We start from the raw sequence: 18,865 nt of genomic DNA, 5'->3' as shown, positions 1-18,865 counted from the left end.
GAGTCTTACAATATAATGATTATGGACAAAGCATGTATCAGCGAACCGTATATCACTCTTCATGACAAGGAACTGCGTTACGTATGTTAATTTTGATTATGCATCAGTTTGACACAGTTGCCTCGATGCATTTCTGTGTTTCGTGCAAGTCGTGGTTATCAACTTGCACCTATATATATGTTAGACATATCTTCAATAAGATATCACTTGAGAATCAGTGCGGTATCGTCGGTTTATACCTTCTTTTGTGTTGTTTTGTGTTGCGTTTTAACGAACCTTACTATGAATCCCAACCAGCTGGCCCAACTTGCCGTCTTGATGCAGCATATTTCTAGTACTCAGGTCTATTTTCTTTGTGTCAACTCAAACATTCAGGGCCCAGCCTGTTTGGCAGCCATGATAGCCGTGTGTATATGTAGGGCCAGAGTTGAGTCTTGGCAGGTCAGACAAGGAACCTGCCCAGCCGACGTGCAGTTGTTGTGCGCGTGGCTCCGGCCTGCCGTTGCACATTTACGAAGGTAGTACAAAATTCTCAAGTTCGAGGGGTAGCGAGAGGTCAGAACTCTTAAGGACTTCGAATCGCGTGTGCAAATCCTCGGGAGCGTCCCCCATCTTCACGCCAATATGGACAGTGGTGGAATATAGCTGATTTCACCAATGAATTCCTTTGGCACACGGTTCGACCTACGCTCCCTGTGAAGAAAAAAGGACATGTTCAGGGCCATGTGCTTCACTCTTCATGACAGGAAACTGTTTTACCTATGTTAATTTTGATTATGCATCAGTTTGTCACAGTTGCCTCGATGCATTTCTGTGTCTCATGCATGTCATGCTTATCAACTTGCACCTATATATATGTTAGACATATCTTCAATATAATATCAGTTGAGAATCAGTGTGGTGTCATCGTTTTATACCTTCTTTTGTCCTTGTCTTGTGTTGCGCTGTAACGAACCTTACTACTAATCCCAACCCACTGGCCGAACTTACCCTCTTGATGCGTGAAGAGTGCTTTCGCCTGCTTGACTCTAGTGGAGTAGAAGTTCTAGCAGTTGCGGAAGTTCTGAAACATGGATAACACCAGTAGGTGGCAATCGACTTAGTCTGCCAGGATATATCAGCGAATATAGTTACTTCGGAGTTCAGCGAAGCGGTGGATCTGGCATTTCTGTGAATTCGTCGATTGCATACACCCGTTGTCATGATCTTTCGTTCCGCAATTTGATCTGCGAGTCTGTCTCGTACTGGAGTTCGACCGGAATGGCCTGTCACTCAATAACGGAAATACAATCCTGCCATCCATTTACCGTTGCCCATCATCATCTCATTTGGACTTTTGTTCACAGCTAGAAGAAATAGTCAGTGTCTTAACTACTAAGAACAACATCATCATTTGTGGCAACATTACCATAAACATATTTAATCCCAACTGTCAGTCATTTTTTTATTATATCAGCTGTTTATTTAGCTATGGTTTTTCTTCCTTAATCAATGTTCCAACAAGGTGTGGCACTTCTGGCTCTTGCACTTTGATAGATCATGTATTTTCCTCGTGATCTTCTGCTTATACCACTCGAGCGATAGATTATTCCATTACTTACCACTACCTTCTGCTCTTCTTTCTCGGTGTCGGAAAACGTACGCAGTGTCACCAATCTAGCAAAAGCTCTTGCAATGAAACCCTATTTAAACAGAAGATACATGGGACTTGTTGGAACAGCGTTTTTCATAAAAACTGTGCTGAGTTTCAAACTGTGTTTCATATTCGATATTTTTATCAAGAATAGCAAACTATATTAATGACTGCACAACGCATGTGTCCTTTAAGCTTAGGTTCTCGTCTCCTAGAAATACATGGATTACAAATGCGTTGCTGCGCGCTACAATCAAAAAGAATAATCTTCACAAAAAGATGAAATTGTAGTTGGGTGATTCCACGAGAGATCAACACGGGTCAAAAATTTCATATATTATATTTCATTGAATATTTTATATTTTATACGCATATCACTAGGCAGCACTAAAGTGAACATGGCTGCTTTGCCAAATGAATATTTTAGGAGGAAAAAAATAACGAGATTCTTCAGTGTGGAGGTGCCTATTTAATGCACAAGGCATTTTCACAAATTCACAACGATGTGAAATACAGTATGTTACAGCTACAAAGAATGCATTCTTTTGTGTGAAACCTAGACTTAAAGAAGGGTCAGCTAGCACTGTTTCAGGCTTCCGTGAAAACGGAAGTGTTTTAAAAAAATTGCTTAATTTGCTACAATCTTCAAAAGCTGCTATATTTACGATTTTTTATTAACTAAACCAATGCATGTAGCCTTTTGAAATTTGCTGGACGGTGAGACACATACCTATTCAACAATTGTGCTGAATATTCTTGCTGTATCACAAATTACCATTTCTACAATTCGCCTCAAATTTGAAGTTTTGACAAATATGAACGCTATTTAAAAATGAAAATAAAAAGAACCCCATCGTAAATTTTTCTCAAAATTTCGTAAACAACCATTCACAGGCACGTGAAAAAGAATATTAAAAACATGTTGCATTATTTTGTTTGTAATCACAATACAGGTGGTAGAAATGAGAGCTTTGCCAGAATGCAGCAAGGTGCTGAGGAAAAAGGACATCGGCGTAAAAAGAGCGTGCATAAGGCTTTGACTTGCCTAAACATTACCGTAATTGCGACGTAAAGGCTGTTTTGGTAAACTATAATTATTTCAACCACGCAGTTCTAAACTGTCCGAATTTCCGACATAATTAATTCATGGGGTCATGCCTCTCCTCGGCCATCATTGGCGCCCATATTTAGTTCGCGCTTTCAGATGCGGCTGCTGTAAAAATCGTCCCTCTTGATCGAGTTCATAGAGTGTAGAAGAATGGGAAGTGAATCCACGGGAGGCGATGAATTCTTACCGGAAGAAGACAAATTGGGAGGTAGAAAGAAGTGCCACTTGAAACTTTGCCTCACGTTCATCAGCAGAAGTGGGATTCGCGACGAAGGAACTTTCGCCCGGTGCTAAAGCAAATTCAACTCGGTGGCACTGCAACGTCCAAATCTTACTTCGTATAGTGCAAGCGCCATTTGGACCCCTCAGGTACCAAATGCGGCATGTGCACTGAATGGTTCGCCAAATTTGTAGAAACCTATGACATGTGCTCTTCGTACGAAAAGCGAATGCGTTTGTTGACTCTACTGCGAAGCCAGCTGGAGCGCCGCGAAGTTCAAGCTCTTATTCCAAATTTGTCAGCCTACATGACATACAAATCCCGACGTTGGCACGAGAAACGTGGAATATGGTCAGCACCAGACGCCCCTGAGAGAACAAGGTTGAACCCAACAGACGTTTAGATCGCTGTGGAATATTATACCAAAGACGAGCATGGATGTGCTCGGCAGAGTCCCAACAAAAAGGACGTAGTATCTGTTTCGATTCATGGAAACAAACAGTATGCTGCCAAGAGATTCATGACCCGCTCAGTACGGGAGACATGTGGTCTCTTTAAGGAAGCCAATCCGGATACATCTATTGGGCTCTCACAGCTTTATTCTCTCCGACCGAAATGGTTTCTTCTTGCTCCACAACAAGAAGTGTACCTTTGCATGTATTGCGCCAACGCCACACAGTGTGTTTCCGCACTAGAAGAGCTCACTGAAGGTGCCTACACAATTATCCACCTCAAAGAACTATGTCTTTGCACCTCGCCCACGACCGATTCTTTCCTGGGCGATTGTGATTATTGTGCAAATGAGGATGCTTTTACTACTACAACTTTGGGAATCCCTGAAGAGACAGAGGTAAACAATGCGGTATGGGAAAATGGCGATCTCGTCAAAGACAGCACAGGCTACTACTACCTTTCTCCAGGAGCTTGGTGCATGGCTTGTCAAGTGGATCACCCATGATTATATAAGGGCATTCAAGCATCAGCAATACACGACGCCAAACGGAATCAACAGCACGGATCCCGTGTCTTTGACTTTGCAGAGAATCGGACAGCTGTTGTACCGAACGACGTACAATCATACCATTGGCACAAAAAAAAAAACAGGTCTCGCTATTTACGTGTGTCCTCACGTGTAGCGGATCCACTCAATTAATGTTTTGCGATTCTCAGTGATGACGTATGTCATGATGCTGCACACGCTTGCTTTGCGCTGGAAAAAAATCTATGAGTGCATGAAGGAAGAACTTCAGCTTGGCAAACATGCTACATACGTGTCTGACGGCGCCAGTAGTCATTTCAAAAACAAGTATAAGCTTTAGCAGCTGTCACAGAAGGAGCACGCGTCAACAAAGTGGCTTTTTTTGGCCACAGTACATGGCAAAAACGCTTGCGATGGTGTTGGTGGCTTAGTAAAGCACCAAGCCTCGCTGTACAATCTCGGAGCAGACAGCACTACAGTCATTAAGTCAGCCTCTGAATTGGTGGCGCAGATGGCCGCAACGCTGAAAAACGTAAAACTGCTCTATGCAGATGTGCATGAAGTAGAGAACTTTCGCCGCCTCAAAAGTAACCAGTGGAAATCTTTGCCACATGTTCCGGGAATACGGTTATGGCACATTTGGTTAAGCGAGCCAGACGCCGCCAATCTCGATCGCGTTGTATTAGTGTCTCGTACTGCTGCACGTAATTGGAAAAGGATCAAGCCTTTCTGAGCGTATACAGCGGGTATGCTCGAAGTTCCTTGTGCCCTCTTCCTGCTTCCATGCGGCATGTGCGGATCGTCAACAAGTGTGCACTGACAGGTCAGTAAGTCAACAGGCAAGCAACTGTGCCACTGCGTATTGGATTCGATCCATTAGAACTGCGGGATCTAACCCTCTGGATCAGCTGGTCCTATAGAGAAATGCGGAAAGAGCTGCCAGTACTGCAGCGCTTCGTAAACTTAGGACGTGTTCTTAGCACGCTATCATCGTTTAGCATTTGTCAGTGGTGCTTCAACAACTATCCCATACACTGTATACCAGCAAGTTCGGCCGTGAGTTCATCTGGTCTTGCCAACACTTCAATGAAGAAATAAATGCTTTACTTGAGGCTTTGCACAGAAGGCAATTTCCTCAAGAGTGCGCGGACCAGGTAATGTTTTGCAAAAGACCCACGTATCTGAAAGAGGAAGTCTCGTGCTCCTTTCCAGCTTTTCTAAGAAACTGTGAACTTTCCGACAAGTGGTGATCCTTAGAGACTGTGAACTTTTGATTATATAGTATTCGAACAGTTCCTTTTTTTCTTTTTTCTTCAGAGGCGGTAAAATAAGCAATTGCTGGAACTATCTGCCAGCTAACCCTGCTTTAACCAACACCATCGCCACTCCCACCACCGCCTCTTAGGTTGTATAATGACATTCATGTAATGACCAGTACGACATTTTCTGAGGCATTTACCTGCCGTACATTCTGTTACCTGTGTACATTTATACAGAGTTAACTGTTAATTCTGTAGCACAGAAATAAATAAAAACCCTGCATTAACAGAAGGCACAAATTATCTACGCTGCAAGGCGCACGCACTTGCTGTTAAATAAAATGAGCCACGTAATGGTTATGCTCACGCTTCGTATTCCCATTCAAGCGAATAAGTAGTGCACTAAACGAACTTTTATGCAGAACTATTAATTATAAGGTCAAAACTGCCTTTACGTCACAATTACGGTAAAGTTTAGGCAAGTCAGAGCCTAATGCACGCTCTTTTTACCCCGATGTCCTTTTTCCTCAGCACCTTGCTGCATTCTGGCAAAGCTCTCATTTCTACCACCTGTATTGTGATTACAAACAAAATAATGCAACATGTTTTTTAATATTCTTTTTCACGTACCTGTGAATAATTGTTTACGAAATTTTAAGCAAAATTTACGATGGTTTTTTTTATTTTCATTTTTAAATAGCGTTCATATTTGTCAAAACTTCAAATTTGAGGCGAATTGTAGAAATGGTAATTTGTGATACAGCAAGAATATTCAGCACAATTGTTGAATAGGTATGTGTCTCACAGTCCAGCAAATTTCAAGAGGCTACATGTATTGGTTTAGTTAATAAAAAATCGTAAATATAGCAGCTTTTGAAGATTGTAGCAAATTAAGCAATTTTTTTAAAACACTCCCGTTCTGCACGGAAGCCTGAAACAGTGCTAGCTGACCCTTGTTTACGTCTAGGTTTTACACACAAGAATGTATTCTTTGTAGCTGTAACATACTGTATTTCACATCGTTGTGAATTTGTGAAAATGCCTTGTGCATTAAATAGGCACCTCCACACTGAAGAATCTCGTTATTTTTTTCCTCCTAAAATATTGATTTGGCCAAGAAGCCACGTTCACTTTAGTGCTGCCTAGTGATATACGTATAAAATGTAAAATATTCAATGAAATCTAAAATATGAAATTTTCGACCCGTGTTGATCCTCGTGGAATCACCCAGTTTTCAATAGGGGTTTGCGAACTAGATTTAGGAATTAAGGGAATACCCTTTCAGGCATGCTTAAACGTGTAAAACGGGGCTAATTATGAAAGATGAATAATTCAGAACGGAGCAAATGCCAGGCGTAGTTGGGAGCTCATTAAACAATTTCGTAATATTACTGAGTCTGACACGGGCATTAAAAATTTAATTTACAACAATATTGCATGCACTAACGAGGCTGACATGTCCAATGCTTTTAGTGATCATTTTTCCACTTGCCAGAACAGGCTATCGCCTAGTGTTCTACGCCATATCCCACGTAGCCTTCAGTCATTTCTTTGTCCGGTTCCTTCAGAATAAGTTTGAAAAGTAATTTCTTCTCTTAAACTTACTGGACCCGGGCTGGATTTTATCCAGTCTTCTAGAATAAAACTGGTTGTGGCAGATATATAATTTGTTTTTGCAGACATCGTGAACAAAATTTCTAGAACAGGTATATTTCCTGATGTGATGAAACATGGTAAAGCAGTTCCTATGTTCAAAAAGGGTTCTCGTGACGAGATGAATAACTACCGCTGAATATGCATTTGGCTGTTTTTAGTGAAGCCATTGAAAAATTATTTGCAGTCGTCTAATGCACTATCTCAATAAATGTAACCTTCTTTCTCCATTTCAGTTTGGTTTTAGCATGGTTACTCGACGGAATTGGCATTAACTTCACAGATAACACCAAACAATTTATTTGACGAAGGGTTTGTTGCAGGAGTCATATTCATCGATCTCACAATATCATTTGACAAACTAGATCATTATATGCTTCTGTATAAGCTCCAGTCTTTCGGTATTACTGGCCCACCTTTAAATCTTATTCGTTGTTATTTGTCTAACAGGCCTCAAGTAGTGTATCTTAATGACCAGTTCTCATTTACTAAATTAATTTACTGCGCCATTCCCCAACAATCGATACTAGGTCCATTGTTGTTCTTAATATTTATAAATGATCTACCTGATGTACTTACCGCTTCTAATTGTTTGTTATATGCTGATCACATGACCATCACTTACGGCGCTTCAAGACACACTTAACGCTGATCTTAACAATGTGTATTCTTAGAGCACAGATAATCAGCTTGAAATCAATTCTTTAAAAACAACGTTTATACTATTTCATAACCCACAAAATGTAATTGCTTCTTCCAGAACTGTCTCGTTAAATAATTACATCATACCAACACCTGATACTGTTAAATTCCTGGGTGCTATTCTCGACAAACACCTTAAATTAAATAGCCATGCCAACTCACCAATAAAAAAGATTTCATTTGGTATCCGCGTTATTATTAAAACATGTAGCTTTTTCGAACCTCATGTTATAAGCGTGTTGTATCATGCTTATATTAATAGTCATTTACCATACCGTTTATTTTCATGGAGTAACACATATCCAGTTACTCTCAAACCACTTGAATGTCTGCAAAACCAGGCAATAAAATGAAGGACTTTTAGCTCATTCCGTTGCCATTCTTTACCTCTCCCTTAACATCTTCGCATCTTACCCATTCAACAGCTGTTCTATCATAAGCTGTCTCTCATTACATTTCGTCTCTTTCATCGTAAGATATCATTAGACAACCTTCCTTCTGATCACTTCATGAGCCAAAAATTATGCGTGGCTCTGCTATCGCAAACACCAGAGTACACTGGAGCTGGGGGAAGGCCAGTAAAGTAGTGCCAAACCGCACCAAAGACACACGATGCCGGCAACGCGTCCCTACGGCATCCGTCAGAGCGTCTACTACGGCGCCCGTGATTCGCGTGGCCAACGCCGCAGTAGACACCGCGGCTGTCTCCACACTATGGAGCGGCGGGCGAGGAGGGCATCGAGGAACCCTAGCAGCCACCGGAGAACAGCGCCCTTCCTCCCTCGCCTGATCCCCCTGCCTCGCGCGCCACAGGAGAGGGCACGCATCCGGGCCGCGTTCCTCGCTCGCATGCGCGTGGCTCCTTCTCCACCGCTTGGCTCCATCCACCCTAGCCGCGTTGCTATGCTGCGCGATGCTGTTATGATACTCTGCTTTCACTCTCTGTCCAACAGCTCCGCGAAGCTGCGCACGTCAAGACAAACCAAGCGAGCTTCTAACAGCTCCACTGTAAAATATTATTAGGTTTTTCCAGAGCGCAATCACCTTCTCTTACCTAAGCTCAGATCCAACTATGGAAAATATACACTTCGCTCCTGTGGTATTAAAGAGTTTTAGAATAGGGGCCCCAATAGCTTGGGGCCCCGCAGAGCTTTGCGGGTGTTAGCGTTGAGGCACGAAGGAGTCAAGAGCTGTAGAATACGGTTTTGCGTGTGCGGACAGCGTCTTGCGCTGGCAGCGCCCCTACGGCGTCAAAGAAAAGCTATTAGAAATAATGAAATAAAATATACCATTTTATAATAGGAATAGGAATTTTGAGTTGCGTGAAATCGCGTTTAATTACAATTTGGAGGTTATTGTGTAACCAGCAAACAATTAGTTGCGCTTAGTTTTGAGCAAACCAACTTTACGTGTCTTCACCAGCCAAGCTTAGCCGGGTTAGGCCTACGAGCCATAAAATCCACGAGCGAATTCGGAATCAGCGGCGTCTAATGAATCAATCTTCATAACGCACGCTAGTTGAGAGAAAGCGATAACCACGGTCACTTCCTTAGCTTGCGAACTTCACGCGTTAGCCCGAATCGAACCCAGTTTAGTGCTGGGTTAGAGCCGTCGCTTCGATGGGGGCCGCCATGTTTGCTGACGCAAAGTTTTTGGGGCCGCTATTTGGGCTCCCGCTAAATCGGTGAAATAGCGTTCCCAACGCAAAACCCAAACGCAGTTTGCGTCTCGCGCATGCGCAGTGGCTTCGACGCTATTTCTTTGGGGCCCCAAAACGTTTGGGGCCCCAATTTTAAAACTCTCTATTGTGCTTTGGAATCGTATCCCTGCCAATAGAGACGTTTAGCTTGTACGCGAATCCGGTAAACGGGAGCGGTTTGGGCGGGTTACCGGATGGTCGGGGCGTATACGTGAGCGGTGAAGCCGCCTGGTGTTGTAGAGCTCAACCAGACAAACGCATAGCTAAAACTGCAGTAACTCACCATATCCTGCTTCGCCACTCGTGCAAATTTTTGGCAGCGGCGTAATTGTGAACACGATTACGCCACTGTCGAATATTTACCCCAGCAGCTAAGCAGAATACAGTAATTAGCTCTGTGGTTGTGTGGTTGAGCTTTGCGCCACCAGCTGGCGCCACCGATCGGGCCGCTCACCTTTACGCCCCCGCTAAACCGGAAAACCGCCCGCGCTTTCCCGGATACCGGACACGCTAAAAGTCCCTAATATGAGGCCATCTCATTCGTCGAACTTCTTGAAACACAACATGAATATAATACTGTTAACAGAACAATCTTCTCATTTTTGTCATAAACAATTTTTCCCAATCATTACATTTTCTTTACATTACGCTTATTAGAGACATTTAGCGTGTCCGCTATTCCGGCAAACCGGGGCGGATTACCGGATGGTCAGGGGCGTAAACGTGAGCGGCCAGATTGGTGGCGCCCGCTGGTGGTGCAAAGCTCAACCACCTGAACACAGAGCCAATTACTATATTCTTCTTAGCTGAGGTGTAAGTTTTCGACAGCGGCGTAATTGTGAACACAATTACGCCGCTGCCGAAAATTTGCACCAGCAGCGAAGCAGAATAAAGTACGTTACTGGAATTTTAGCTCTGTGTTTGCCTGGTTGAGCTCTACAACACCAGGTGGCTACACCGCTCCGGCAGCTCACGTTTACGCCCCCGACCATTTGGTAATCCGCACGAACCGCACTGGTTTGCCAGAATAGCGGACACGCTAAAAGTCTCTATTACTGTATTGTTAGCCTTCATATTTTCGTAAAAGAAGTTTTATTTTTCCTTGTTAGTAGTGTGTAGAAAAGTGTATTTTTTGTTGTTGCTGCCTTTCCCGACGCAATAGTCTGTATCATTAAGCATTCTTTTTTTTTATGGTTCCTCGTAAACCAAGTTTTCGTTATTTTGACTTGCAGTGCCGACTTTGTATACACTCACTCCTGCCTGGACTGCCAAGAGGCAGTTGACAGTATGTAATAAATAAAATAAATAAATAAGTACATTACTAGACATTTCTAGACATACTAGACATACTGCATCAGTCGTGTAACGTACACGATATGACTGGACTAGAAACCAAATGGGGCGTCAGGGGCGATATCGTAGGTGACAGGAGTCACGGCACAACGCACTCAGTATGGGCCTGTGTAACGAGACAGCAGTTTTCTGACAGGGCGACCTGACGCAATGGAGGCTATAGAAGCACCAATGAACCAGGAGGGAAGTGCAGGTCTCGGTTTCGCCGGTCGTACAAACGCCTTTGACACTTGGGATTTCAGAAGGCGGGCACGGGCAATTTCCGTTGCGTGGGCACAGTGGGCGATGTCGTCAAGTGCATATTCACTGGTCGGTGCCGCGCGAACAGGGAGGGTTGTGTCGAGGGGAAGTGCTGGTTCTCGGCCGAACAGATCGGAAAATGGGGAATAACCAGCTGTGTCATGGCGCGAGGAATTATAAGCAAATGTGACAGACGGTAGAGCGAGGTCCCGGTCAGTGTGGTCTGAAGAGACATATTTCACGAGTATGTCTGTGAGAGTGGGATTGAGACGCTCCGCGAGGCCATTTGTTTGCGGATGGTATGACGGGGATAGCTTGTGCCTCATGGCACAGGACTGCATGGTGTCTGCGATAACTTTTCATAGGAATGTCCGGCCATGGTCTGTGAGAAGTTGTCGCGCAACTCCATGTTATAAAATCACTTCGCCTAGAAGAAAATTGACGACATCTGTGGCACAGCTTGTAGGATGCGCTCGGGTGATGGCGTAACGCGTGGCGTAATCCGTGGCCACAGCGATCCACCTGTTCCCAGAGGTAGAAAGAGGAAAATGACCAAGTGAGTCGAAACCAACCCGAAAGATAGGGGCCCCCGGGAATGTCGAGTGGTTGCCATGTGCTTCATTGTAGGTTCACGTTGCGTTTGGTAAACGCGAATTTTATGGGTGCTTTTGTCCATGTGCGTATTGTGACCGAGCTGGATTGACTTCGAAGGAGGCAACGGATAAAATGGCCGATGGGCACCTTTGTTTACCTTAGTGACCGAGTGCAGCTGAAAGTTTTATGAGAGCAACAACAGGACAAAAGGTATGTGCGAGTGAGCCATTTTTGCGTAAAAGCATATTATGTAGATGCGGTTTTCGGGAAGTTGCCGCGACGCTGTCGATAAAACGTTTTCCATGTGTCCAAGCATGACTGACTCCAGGTGTCATGCTGCGGAGATTGGCACTTGAACCATTTATTTCGGGCATCATAACCTGGCCGGGAACGTTTTTTTTTTTTTTTTTGCTAATTGGAGCTTGTTGGAGATTCGGCACGAAACTTCGGCCCGCCTTTTTCAACAAAAATGAGAAGGTACCGCTCAGCGCCTGTGTTCCGCTATTATTCCAGTGCCGCGTAAATAAAATCGTCCAGTAGAGGAAAAGCGTTAGAGTATACATGAAGCAGAATGCATATGGTTGAGTGCCTAGCTCCGGAAGGTTACAGAAAACAAGCGTTTTTGATTCCTGTACTTTGTTTAGGAGCCGTGGTGGTTAATCGGTTTGTTAAAATTGTAACACGTACTCCAATGCTTCCTCAGGTCAGATATAGGCTACGCATTGTTCTAATCTTCGGAAAATTCGCTTGTCAGTAGGTGATAATTAGCATTGGTGATTTCTCGCCTTACCATTATCAGTGTGTATGTGGTAGCATCTGATGCACGTGCCATAAACTTAGCTTTTCAGTTCACGCAACGGCCACATTTTTCTTAAATTGTGCTATGATAGGCCTTCAAGCCATCCCTTAATAAAAACATTTTCATCATCGGTTGTGCATTGTCATTTGATTTCGGTTGCTTAGGTACACTTAACTTGCTACGCCCTGTGTGCGTAAAATTTTGGGCATTCAGCTGCAAGATGTGAGCTTTGGGGCGACCAGGTGATGAAAAACTCACTCTGTGCTGCACAGTAAGGCTTGGGGCAGACCTGAAAGCATCGATAGATACTTTGCCTGTCTTTTGGAATTGCACCATCTCGCTACCCTGCAATATCATAGGTGTTAAGGAAGTACTTGACTAATCGGCCCGGTAATTAGTTTGCGCTTATTTTAATAAAATGTTTAATAATATTGTTGTTACGTCTCCCCAGGCTGACAAAATGGCGAAATTGACACCGTGTTTATTTAGAAGCACCAACATGAAATAGATATATCTTAATGAAATCAAAATCATATTTTATTTCTCCCCAGCAGTCATATAGTCTTGCTTTGAAGATACCAGTCATGATCTTGAAGTGCAAAGTCATCAGTTGCCCATGAAGTTTTACGGTTGCGACTTGGGATTTCTACAGCCCCCAATTTGTAATGCAGCAAGTTCGCAGCGTTTGTAACCACACTTTAGTATTTAATAATATGCTGAGGCTACTTTTTCATGAGTAAGTGCACATTAAGAAACACAGCATAATTTTGATGGTAGATCTCAGCTTTTCTGAACTACTGCTAGCAACACGATCTACACTGTATTTTTTAGCATCGTCATTGTGACTGTCTGCATCACCCTTTGGCCTATTTTGGTGTCCAACAAGACAGGCTGCTTCCCTGCCATTTGTTCCTCGGTCAGTTGCTAAGGTTCTGCAAGCCCCATGGAAGCCAGCTGTCACTCGCATGCAATGGAAGAAATTCATTGCTCCCACCTTCATAACTCATCTTAATCCGAAGCTACAACCCGAGCAGAAACAGCATATATTTTACTAGGATTTACCACTATATACGGTCGGGTGCCTGTTTCTACAACCCTATCAATACACAAGATGACGATTATAATGTTAATGTATTGCTTTAGGAGGTTGCACTTGAACTGACCAGAAATAATTAAGGGTACCTACTGCTTTATTAAATATGCCTATAGAAAAAAACCTGGATGAAAAATAGGAGTTCAGCTACGAGGGGTCTATGAAGGCAAATGCACGCAGTCAGACTAGTTTCACTGGTGATGTTTGAGCTGGTGGGATGTCAGAACTGAGATAGACGTCTTAGCCAGAATAGTGTGAGAACTATTGCAGTGCAGCTGGACACATTAGCTCTCTCCTGCATTTGCACACCAATGCATGCGCAGTACAAAGAGCACACTTGGAAAGGCAGTTGCTCCGCGTGCTCTTGGTGGCAGCGTGGTTCCTGTGTAAGAGAAGGGGTAGGTGATAAACATACAATGATGTTAAGTCCCATGAAAAAAAAGCTTAGGTACTGTATTTCATTTCTTTAGTTTACTTTTCGTACCTAAAATATTCGTTCTAGATTTTTGTGTTCCAGAACACGAACTTCTTTTTTTTTTACATGGATCAGCTCAGACTGTTTCTATTTATATTTCCAAAGAAACATTTTTCAGCTGGTCTGGCGTTTGCGCAGCTAGACAGAGATACAGCCATCCAAAACTCACACAATGAACCCTGTAATAGCTGGAATGTTCGCAACAAATATATGTTAGATAGATTTACTACTACTTGTTAGCAATGTCCCTATTAGGAGCTGCCACTGCACAGCGACAGCTGCTTTTTTTTATCACAATGAAGAGAATTTGATGTACAAAAACTATACTTTGTTATATGGTTATTCTGCGTTTTGTATTCAAATATAACATTCCATTTACCCGTGTATTTATGCAGGTATAATTATGAATGGTTTTTCATGGTTGGTCACTTCCTCGTTGGGCTCGGAGGTTAATAGGCATGATTTGGTTATTAAACTGAGTATTTTGAAGCAAGGCTTTAGAATTATTGCATATTTATTTATTCATTTATTCATTTAAGTTATTTTCAAGGCCAGAAGGCTATACAGAAAGGAGTGAAGTAAAAAAAAATATTGCAGTAAAATACAACCACGAATATTAACAAAAGGCATTCTTAACAGCCGTCTTGAAGTTGGCAGAATCGATGATGAGCGCGACTGATGTGGAAAGGCGATTCCATCGTGCTTGTCCTACGCACGAATGAATCGTAGTAACGGTTTGTGCGGAACAATGGCACCTTGGCTTTAATAGACGGAGGGGCGTCGAGGGTTTCTTTGAAAAGGGGGTTCAAATGAAAATCTTTGTGAAAAGGCAGAGACAGGAACAGACGGGAAAGATCACGTATGTTAAGAGTTCGTTTCCTTGATGAGATACTTGCACAGCGAGTATAATTAGTCAAGACGAAGCGTGCGCCTCGGTTTTGAAAGCTTTCCCGAGTAGATACTAATGAAGACTGAGTTGGATACCAAATGACTGAAGCATGCTCCAACTTGGAGCGAGCTAAAGTTTTGTAAAGCGTATACTTCAGGGAGGAGGGGGACGAGCTAAAATTACGACGTAAGTATTCAAGAATGCGGGTAGCCTCATTAATGACATAGTCAATATGTGAATGCCAAGAGAGGTTATTTGATATGTGTAGGCCGAGATACTTGTATGATGCAACTTACGTCGCAGGAACATCATTAGTAAAGTACGTGCGCATGGCAGCGTTACGACATATTCGCATGACCTTACATTTCGTTTAATTATGTTGCATGTACCAATTAGTACACAATACAGTGACGTGGTTAAGGTCTTCCTGCAGTCTTTGGGAATCGGAAAGATTAATAATTTTACGCGAGAGAACACAGTCATCCACGAATAACTTTATCGAAGAAGAAAACGCAGTCAGGACGATCCTTAATGCAGTTTAAAAAGAGAAGTGGATCCAGGACTGGGCCTTGAGGAACGCCTGCTGGTACATTAGGAAACCTAGAATTACAATTACAGCTTATGACTGTAAGTTTAACCAACTGCACTCTTCCCACAGAAAATCACAGCATGTTTTTCTTGCATTTCCTGGCGCTTTCCTCTGGCTGCAGCGAGGGCATCCGGACAACCTAGTTAACTTTTCCTCTTATATTTGCCGCTCGGACCATTCTGGCGGTCAACTGCGTACATAGTGCTCTGATATCAGCTTGTGCGAGGTGTGCTGTGGAGACCACGCGTGACTACCGGGGAGGTCTCGCCCACCAGGGTGAAGAGCAGGTTACGTGTGGTTTGTTTCCATAACCATTATTCCCCGCAATCAGTGCACGAAACACTCTGATCTCTGCCTTAGTTGCTACCGATAGCACGGTTTGTGTGCTTTCCTTTATTGTGTTTGCTATGTCTGATTCCGTCAAGTTTCAGGAACTCAGCAAGGAAATCTCGGATTTCAAGTCTAAGCTAGAACGCGAACGAAGAACTAAGAGAACTAAAGACAAGTCTTGACTTCTGTCATGACGAACTCGGGAACGTCAAGCATGAAAAAGATGATATTGCAAAAGAAGACAAGGAGCTCGAGGCAATTCAACTGACGTTGCAGGTGATTGCTCAGCGCTGTCATAGAAGTTGCCTAACTTGAGAACCGCGTTACTGCGTCTGAGCAGTACTCAAGAAAACGCAACATTGAGAGAAAAGGGGTACCTTTGACTGAAAGTGAAAGCTTTCCTAAAGTTCTGCGCAAAATCGGTGCTGCTTGTCGGGCCCTTGGCCCTCTCTGCAGCGCGCACGGGGGAAGCCTTTGAATCGCGCGCCACAACGGCACTCGTCACATGGAGCATGCGCATCGACCGCGGTAGCGTAAGAACTCGCGCGGGGACTGCCGGGAAGGCGGCTGCCCGATAAGAAGGCAGCGGAAACCGCACTCGGGGCTTTTTGCGGGGCGCGGGCTTGGGGAGGCGCTGGTGGGGCGTGGCCCGTCTAGGTTTCTTTGACCGAGCGTGCTGCAGAGCAGGGGGAAAAGCGTCTTTGCATTGTGTCTGCATGAAAGAGTGTTGTTGTTCTTGTTGTTCGCTTTTGGGACTGTCTGCGCGCCTGGTTCGGTGCTTGCTTGCTTTCTGCGCTTTAAGCATTCGGTTATCGCCCGAAAGATTGTGTTGGTTGATGGTTGGTAGCGGCCGTTCTTTCGTCGCTCCCTTTCGCTTGTATATTTTGTTGCCTCGCTGTTTTGCTGCTTGCCTCTTTGCTTTTGCTGCTTTTTGCTGCTTTGCTTCTTTGCTGCCTGCTTCCTTGCCTTGTTGTTTTCTGCTATTGGCCGCGAGGCTGCGGTAATTTTGAGTGTTACATTCTATCGTAAATTAAAGCGGTTTTTGTTCCTTGCGCCTTTGGTCCTTTGTCGTGCTGGTCGCGGCTCGCGGACCCCCTGAGCGAAGGCTGAGGGGCCTTCATCTGGCACCCAACGTGGTTTTCTTCTTTTTCGTTGTTTTTCTGTTTGTTCTGGAGTACGCTTCCGCACCGCAGGGACCACGAGCACGGGAACGAGGGAACCGCCCCCATCTCGAGGCAGCTGGCACTCGCCCCCTAGGCCTACTTGCTTCGCTCCGACATCGGGTCCCACAGCTCCTGCATCTGTACCCAACCCCTCTGACCGGCGTAAGCTCACTGAACGTTTATTCGACCTCCCGCTTTCTTTGCGCCCCGCTATTCCGCGCCATCCTGCTTCCGCAGAACCGCTTGACCATTCCGTCGGACCGCTTTGCCCGCCCAATTTGAACACCAAAGATGCACCGCCGGCATTTTAATGCACCTACGTTCGGGTAAAGTCAAGAAGAGCGCAGTTGAAAATCATCCTCGCAAACCCATTACTACAATGCCTGATAAGAAGGACCAGGGTGCGCCCGCACAAGATATGTGCAACATTATTGCCCAGCTGACCGCGCTGCTCGAGCATCAGACAAACATAACTCCAGCAGCCAGTTTCCATTTGCAGCTCGCTGTGCCTACATATGAAGGGCACACAGATACGAAATCGGTGGCGGACTTCCTTCAGGAAATGGAAGATTACCGCAATGCGCAAGCCATTACGGATGACGTTCTTCTTCAGCGCGTTTTGCCCGTCGCCCTGACTGGGTCCGCCGCCCGCTGGCGTCGTCGCCAGTCATTCCAAAGTTGGGCGCACTTTGAGCAGCTACTGCGAGCAGAATTCCTCCCCCCCCGACTACGTTGTCCGCATGAAAGACGAGCTTCGCGCCCGTAGTCAGGCGGAGGAGGAAAGCCTCCTAGAATACATACGGTCCTTTCAGGAGCTTTACGAGCGCGCAGATCCTTCAGCACCCGAAACGGAAAGAGTCACCCGGGCAATCCGGCAAGCTCACCCATGCTTCCAGGCTTATCTAAGGGACCGCACCTTCTCTTCGCTTGACGATCTCGCTAAAGCGGCGTCCGATATTCAGGCGGCGATGTTGGCAGAGCTAACTTACCAGCCTCCACCCCCGCCTCAAGCCTCCCTCGAGCCGTCTTGCGCGTGGCACGGTTCTCAGATTGCAAGCCCGGGGAATATGGTACCGCCTCCAAGGGCGCTGGACCCATTCACTCACCGCACCTTTGCCACCCAGGTACCTTTCCGGCCTCCGGTCGCGGAACCTGCCACAACGTTGCGAGGCACTCGGGGCCGCAGCAGGCATGTAGTGGCTGCCGCCCAATCAGGCGCAGCAGATACACGCAGGAGCATTCCAGTCTGCTTCCAGTGTGGAGGACGAGGCCACTACAGGAGCCAGTGCCCGAGCCCCCCTGGCTCCCGCCAGCAGGGAAACGACGAGGGCCGGCGGTGGTGAGCAGCTCCCAGTCGCCGGCCAACGACCTACCGCGCCCCGACGTCCCCTCGGCACATGCAGACTACGCGGCCGTCAAGCACCAAGCGGGGGCAGGCGTTTCCAAGACTACGAAAAGCCGGGTGTTTTGGTCGTCTCACCATCCTGCTGCCACGGCGTTGAGCCGCGGACAACCTCGGCAGCGGGGAGGGGGAAAGAAACGGCTCCTCACACTCGAATCACCACCGGCATCAACGGTAGTAGGTGTACCGGAAAGGTGTTGCCCCCCCCCCCCCCCCAGATCGAAGGCCCAGGATCTTGGACAAATGGTGAGGGCTTTGCCGTCCACGTTCAGTCTTCTTGACGCCCAGATTGAGAAAACACCATTGGTGGTGGTCAGAATGGCCGGAATAGAAGTACCTGCTATTTTAGACACCGGCTCTGCTGTTTCCGTTTTCGGCGATCGTGTCAAAAGCGCCTGCGAGACGAAACGTCTACAGTTACGAAGTGTAAACACGACCCTTCGCATGGCATCCGCTCACGTTGCGTCCGCTACGTCAGCAGCCCGGTTAACGGTTACCATGAATGATAAAAAATTCCGGCAACGCTTCCTACACCTTCCAGGACTTTCTTGTCCGGTGATTTTGGGCCGTAACTTCATAGCCAAAGCAGGAATCGTTCTCGATCTCTCTAAAGGCACCTACCAGTACGGCATGCATGCACATCCACTCGAGTTCATGACTAAGCCAAGAGACCCACAGTCAAATC

At 45.4% G+C, this 18,865-nt stretch overlaps 1 pseudogene; it reads left to right on the top strand.

The window, feature by feature from the left end:
- Positions 1 to 16,992: 16,992 nt before the first annotated feature.
- LOC135909940 (uncharacterized) lies at positions 16,993 to 18,335 on the top strand (annotated as a pseudogene).
- Positions 18,336 to 18,865: the final 530 nt, after the last annotated feature.

This window comes from Dermacentor albipictus, chromosome 1 (genome assembly GCF_038994185.2).
Source record: "Dermacentor albipictus isolate Rhodes 1998 colony chromosome 1, USDA_Dalb.pri_finalv2, whole genome shotgun sequence".
Lineage (NCBI taxonomy): Eukaryota > Metazoa > Arthropoda > Arachnida > Ixodida > Ixodidae > Dermacentor > Dermacentor albipictus.
This window is presented reverse-complemented; position numbering and strand designations above follow the sequence as displayed.